Genomic DNA, 7,382 nt, shown 5'->3' with positions numbered 1-7,382 from the left:
AACAAAAGTCAAGGCTTGAATTTTTTCTTCAGTTCCCCCAGCTTGAGAAATGCTGACCGTGTTCTTCCCTTTTGGTTTTCTAGTTCCAAATCTTTGCATATTTTATTATAGTATGAGAGATGCAAATCAAAACAATAATGAAATATCATTTCACTCCTGCAATAACATCAAAGTTCAAAAAGCAGAGGACAATAGATGCTGGAGAAGATATGGAGAGACTGGGACCCTCCTACATTGCTGGTGGGACTGTAAATGGTTCAATTACTCTGGAAAACAGCAGGATACTTCTTTAGAAAGTTGAAAACAGAAATATCTTATGACCCAGTAATTTTTCTACTTGATATATGTCCAAAAGAAATACGAGCAAGAACATGAGTAGATATATGAATAGTTCATAGCAGCACTATTCACGAAAGTAAAAAGATGGTGACAGCCTAAGCACCCTTCAATGGAAAAATGTATATACAGACTTTGGTACATACTCACAATAGAATACTATGCTACCTTGGAGAACAGCAATGAAGCTGCAAAATATCTGATGATGAAGATATTACGCTGAGTGAAATTAGTCAATCCCAAAAGGACAAATATTGCATAAGACGATTATTGTAATAACTTAAGAAAATATTTCCATAGTAAAGGATAAAGTTCTTTCATGGTTACCAGGGTTGGGAGGGAGGGGAGTAACAGAAGTGGTAGGAAGGGGAGAGTAAGACACAGGTTAGTCACATCACAGCTCAGGTTATGGGGAGGGCAATAAACAGGAAGAAAGAGAGGCATGGAACAACAAGGAACAGAGGGGTCCACTTAGGTAGCTTTGCATGGGCTAAATGGAACACAGACAAATAGTGATGTATATGCAAACTTGAAAGAACAGACCTCTGTGATACAGGGATGGAGGCATAGATTGCATGGGTAAAAGAGACGAAACAATGTTAAGGTTTGTTGTTGTTGTTATTAGGTACCATTGAGTCAGTACCGACTAATAGCGACCCTATGCACAACAGAACGAAACACTGCCTGATGCTGGGCCAACCTCACTCTTGTTGCCACGCTTGAGCCCATTGATGCTGCCACTTGGCCAATCCATCTCTCTGGGGGTATTCCTCTTTTTCTCTGACCCTCCACATTAACAAACATGATATCCTTTTCCAGTGACTGGTCCCTCCTGACAATATGTCCAAAGTATGAGAGACAAAGTTTGGTCATCCAGGCCTCCAAAGAGGCTGCACTTATCCCCACACAGATCTGCGTTTTTCTTTTGGCAGCCCATGGCACTTTCAATATTCCCCTCAAACGCCATAACTCAAAAGCATGAGTTCTTCTACGGTCTTCCTTATTCACTGTCCAGATTTCGCATGGTTATTGAAAATACCATGGCTTGGGTCAGGTGCACCTTAGTCCTCAAGCTGACATCCTTGCTCTTTAACACTTTAGAAAGGTCTCATGCAGAAGATTTGTCTAAGGCAATATACATCATTTGATTTCTTGACTGCTGCGTCCATGAGTGTTAATGGTTGATCCTAGAAGAATGAAGTCCTTGACAACTTCAATCTTTTCTCACTTAGTACAAATGTTGTTTATTGGTCCAGTGGTGAAAATTTTTGTTTTCTTCACATTGACATGCAACCCATACTGAAGGTTGTGGTCTTTGAGCTTCATCAGTAAATGTTTTAAGTCTTCTTCACTTTCAGCAAGTAAAGTTGTTATCACCTGCATATTGCAGGTTGTTAATGAGTCTTCCTCCAATGCTGATGCCACATTTTCTTCATAGAACCCAGCTTCTCAGATTATTTGCTCAGCATACAGGTTGAATAAGTATGGTGAAAGAATACACACCTTTCTTAATTTTAAACCATTCAGTGTTCCTATGTTCTATTCGAACAACTGCCTCTTGGTCCATGTACAGATTCCTCATGAGCACAATTAAGTCTTCCAGAATACTCATACTTTGCAATGTTGTCCATAGCTTGTCATGATCCACAGAATCAAAAGCATTTTAAGTTACTTAACTGTATTATGGGAATTTGCTTCCATTTCCAACTATTGTAAAATAAACATTTAATTTAAATAAGATAGAAAGGAATACCAGGAAATATGATGACTGAAAGCTTGTAAGCCCATCTTCAGGATATAATTGATTGAAATACCTAAAAGGGGCTTTAGAATGTGCCAAGTGAAATAGGCTTTTTGTTGAGCCTTTGTAAAGTATGGGTCCTGAGGCCCATCCAGAACCTTCTGAGGTGGGACATTTCCATTTCAGTGGACATGCAGAGCGACCCAAATTAGCTAGAGGAACAAAAGATAATTCTTGAAAGACAAACCAGCAGGGAATTAAAAAAAAAAAAAAAAGCAGAGTGTTTGGCTATTACAAGAACAGGCAATTTTTCACCTGGAACGTCAAGGCAAGCGAATAACTCCCTTCAGGATAAACCGACTTCTAAGACTAAATTCAAAGGGAACATATGAGCAGGCTTGTAAACTCACTTGTGACCACGTTGTTGTGAGTGGAAGTTGAGAAAAGGCAGTAATGAAAATATGGTCTGAGTTTGACCAGGTTCCATAGACTCCTGTTGACTGTGAGATGAGAAAGGGAAGGGGAAGGGCTGGTTGGTCTGAAGTATGGGGAAACTTGGGTCTCCTGACCCCATGGACCCTGACCTAACCATGGGGGTTAGAGCTGAGAGTGAAGTGTCCAGCTGAGATGAACAGGAGGGAGGCATGCAAGAAACCCCAAGCTTGCAGATAGTACCCATCTGACCTAGACTGAATGACTTGATGCTCAGAATCTGACTAGAGAAAGTTCACAAGTTTGATACAGGCAGCAAGAGTAAATTGCTACAATTTGGTGAACTTTACCTTTGCTAGTGGATGTAGCTGGTCAAAATAGAAACCAAGAAGGAAGGCGTCTTCACATCAAGGATCACACCTATCCCCTCAGTACACAGTGTTGATAGGGATGGACAGCTTAGATATTGCTACTTAAAATAGGGTTGGGTAGCTATAAAGACATGAAGTAGTAGGCTTATAAGTTTTCAAGAGCAAATTTAGTGTCAGAGTGTGGGAGGGACATAGAATCCCCACTGAATAGATTCGCCTGATGAAAGGATATGGAGATAGGATTCTTTTGATTCAATAGTGAATAACTGTTGTCATGACTAATTGTGATTGTCACAACTGTAAAGCTAGAAGATGCATAACAAACAGAGAGGAGTACTGGAGTAGTTAATCTTACAAGGAGCTCTGGTAGTGTAGTGGTTACAAATCGGGCTGCTAACCTCAGGGTCAGCAGTTCAAAACTACCAGCTTTTCCATGGGAGAAAGATGAGAATTTCTGCTCCCATAAAGATTTACAGCCCTGAAAACTCTGTACTGGGTCGTTATGAGTCGGAACCGACTCCACAACTCATAACAACAACTGCAGCAGTTAATCTTACAATCCAGAAACAGAGAACCCTAGGGCCATCAAGAGGAAAGAGCATGAGCAGACCATGGGATCCTAATCAGAGAAGCAGTGATGGAGGCAGAGGTGGTGGCATGGAGAGACAGAACAACTGAAGACTCTAGAGTCATGAAAAGAGAAAGGCTGCATGCTGGAAGGCAAGAGATTGGCTTGCAAAATATGCCCTTTGATTGTTTAAATGATTATATATTCCTGCATGTTTTTGTGTACAAAAAAAGGGGGATGGGGATGCTAGAGGCAAATACTGTTAACCAATGGTGCATGGATGGGATGATAATCATTGCAATGAAACAAAATACGATTGGTTGAGTGCAAAACTGATGTTCTTCCATGTAAACTATCACTCAATTCACAATAAAAGCTTAAAAAAAAAAGAGTTGCAATGAGGGATTGTAATAATTTCAGTGGTTTGCTGAATGTAAATTTGATGATCTTCCCTGTAAGCCTTCATTCACTTAAGACACAATGTTGTTGTTGTTGTTAAGTGCCATCGAGTCGGGTCCGACCCATAGCGACCCTGTACAGGGTTTCCAAGGGTGTAAATCTTTACGGGAGTAGAAAGCCTCATCTTTCTCCCTGCGGAGCGCCTGGTAGTTTCGAACCGCGGACCTTAAGGTTCGCAGCCCGATTCGTAACCACTACGCTACCAGAATAAAGGCTTTAAAAAGGAAAAAAAAAAAAAAAAAGCTTTGTATTCTAAAAAAATTGAAAATCAAGAGGAAACAGATACATTCTTAAAAAAAAAAGAAAGAAAGCATAATCTACCTAAACTTACAAAGAGTGAATTAAAAAACTTGAACTGACCTATGACAAAAGAAGAAAATGATCAGGTCATCTAAAACTCACAAGTACAAAGAAATCCAGGCCCAGAAGGCGCCACTGTTAAATTTTATCAAACATTCAGAAAAGAACTGACATCAATTTTATTTAAATTGTTGCAGAATATAGAAAAGAATGGAAAACTACCTAGTGCATTTTATGAAGCAAGCATAATCCTTATACCAAAACAAAGGACAGCACTAAAAAAGAAATTACAGATCAATATCTCTCATGAATATATGCAAAAATTCTTGGCAAAATCCTGGCCAATAGAATTCAACAACATATCAAAAAAAAAAAAAAAAAAGCATAATGATCAATAGGGAAAATAATACAAGGATGGTTCAATATTAGAAAAATAATCAATGTACTCATGATAATACCGAATAATAAAGAAAAAGCATTTGACAATATCCACCACTTATTCCTGATAAAAATATCCACCACTTATTCCTGGTAAAAACACTAAATGGAGAGAAACTGAAAACATTCCCTTTATGAACAGAAAGCAGATAAGGCTGCCCTTTATCACCACTCCTATTCAATATTGTGTTGGAAGTCTTAGCCAAAGTTATAAGGCAAGAAAGGGAAATTAAAGGCATCCAAATAGGCAAAGAAGAAGTAAAGTGCTCACTATTTGCAGATGGTATGATCCTATGCATAGAAAATCCCAAACACTTAGCAAAAAAAATAATTGGAATGCATTGGCAGATTCAAGAAAGTGGCAGAGTATAAGATCGATATGCAAAAATCAGTTAGTGTTCTCTACATGAATAAAGACAGCTCTGAAAAGAAAATTAGGAAAACAATACCATTTAAAATAGCCACCAAAGGATGAAATACTTAGAAATAATCTAAACAGAGACACAAAAGACCTATACAAAGAAAATTATAAAACACTACTACAGGAAACCAAAAGATATTTACAAAAATTGAAAAATATAGCATGTTCATGGATAGGAAACCTTAACATTGTGAAAACATCAATACTACACAAAGTAATCTATAGATATAATGCAATCCGTATCTAGATTCCAACAACATTCTTTAAAGAGATGGAAAAACTATTGTGAACTTTATATGATAGGAAAAAACACGTTGGTTAAGCAAAACACTTAACCAAGCTTCTCGATTCATGATTTCAAAATTGACTACTCAGTCACAGTGGTCAAAGCAGCCTGGTATTAGTACAATAAAAGATACATACATCAATGGAACAGAATAGAGAATCCAGAAGTAAATCCATTCAATAGAGTCAATTGTTCTTTGACAAAGTGCCAAAATCCATTAAACGAGGAAAAGAGGGTCTCTTTAACAAATAGTGCTGGCAAAACTAGAAATCGATTTTCAGAAGAAAGTAACAAGACCCATATCTCATATCATATAAAGAACAAACTCAACATGGATTAAAGATCATCAATAAAAAAACAAGGACAAACTCAGGGGCTTTAATACATCGCATACATAAACTACCAAACATTGCAAAAATCACACAAAAAATAGATGACAAAATAGATGATTGGGTAGACACATGATAGCTCAGATGATGGGGAGGGAAATAAAACGGATGGGAGGGACAAGGGGGAAGGTGCTAGAAGAACAGTTAAGATTGTGGAAGACTTGGGAGGTATGTATGGGCGAAATAGGATAAAGGTAAATAGTATTGTATACCCAACCTTAGTACAACCATGCTTTTGGATGCAGGGATTAACACATAGCCCGAAAGGCTTGGTGTTCCTAGGTGCCATCATGTCAGTACCAACTCATAGCAACCTTACGCACTGCAGAACAAAACACTGTCCAATCCTGGGCCAACCTAACAATTGTTCCTACGCTTGACCCCATTGATTCTGCCACTTTGCCAATCCATTTCTCTGGGGCTCTTCCTCTTTCTCTGACCCTCCACCTTAACAAACATGATATCCTTCTCCAGTGACTGCTCCCTCCTGACAATATGTCCAAAGTATGAGAGACGAAGTTTGTCAATCCTGGCCTCCAAGGAGCACTCTGGATGCACTTCTTCCAACACAGATCTGTTTTTTCTTTGGGTAGCCCATGACACTTTCAATATGCTCCTCCCTCCAACACCATAACTCAAAAGCATCAATTATTCTACAGTATTCCTTATTCACTGTCCAGCTTTTGCATGCATATGAGGTTATTGAAAGCACCATGGATGGGTCTGGCACATAGTCCTCAAGCTGATATCCTTGCTCTTCAACACTTTAAAAAGGTCTTGTTCACCAGATTTGCCTAACGCAATACATCGTTGGATTTCTTGACTACTGCTTCCGTGAGTGTTGATAGTTGATCCAAGAAGAATAAAGTGCTTGACAACTTCAATCTTTTCTCCGTTGATAAGAATGTTGTTTATTGGTCCAGTGGTGAGAAATTTTGTTTTCTTTACATTGAGATGCAGTCCGTACCTAGGGCTGTGGCCTTTGATCCTCATCAGTAAATACTTAAAGTCTTCTTCACTTTCAGCAAGCAAGGTTGTTTCATCTGCATATCGGAGGTTGTTAAAGAGTTTCCTCAAATGCTGATGCCACATTTTCTTCATATAACCCAACTTTTCGGATGATATGCTCAACATACAGGTTAAATAAGTGTGGTAAAAGAATACAACCCTGTCACACACCTTTCTTAATTTTAAAACATTCAGTGTTCCCATGTTCTCTTCAAACAACTGCTTCTTGGTCCAGGTACAGATTCCTCATGAGCACAATTAAGTGTTCCGGAATACTCATACTTTGCAATGGTGCCCATAGCTTCTCAAGATCCACACAATTGAAAGCCTTTGCATAGTCAATAAAGCATAGGTAAACATCTTTCTGATATTCTCTGCTTTCAACCAAGATCCATCAGACATCAGCAATGACATACCTTGTTCCATGGCCTCTTCTGAATCCTGCTTGAACCTCTGGACATTCTCTGCAAGCTGTATGCTTGCAGCCATTTCTGTATTACCTTTAGTAAAACGTTACTCACATGGGATATCAAAGGTATTGTCTAATGATTTCTGCATTCTGTTGGATCTCCTCTCTTTGGAATGGGCACAAATATGGATCTCTTCCAATCAGTTGGCCAGATAGTTTTCTTC

The sequence above is a fragment of the Chrysochloris asiatica genome, unplaced genomic scaffold, assembly GCF_000296735.1.
Source record: "Chrysochloris asiatica unplaced genomic scaffold, ChrAsi1.0 scaffold00082, whole genome shotgun sequence".
Lineage (NCBI taxonomy): Eukaryota > Metazoa > Chordata > Mammalia > Afrosoricida > Chrysochloridae > Chrysochloris > Chrysochloris asiatica.
Note: the sequence above shows the minus strand (reverse complement) of the source record.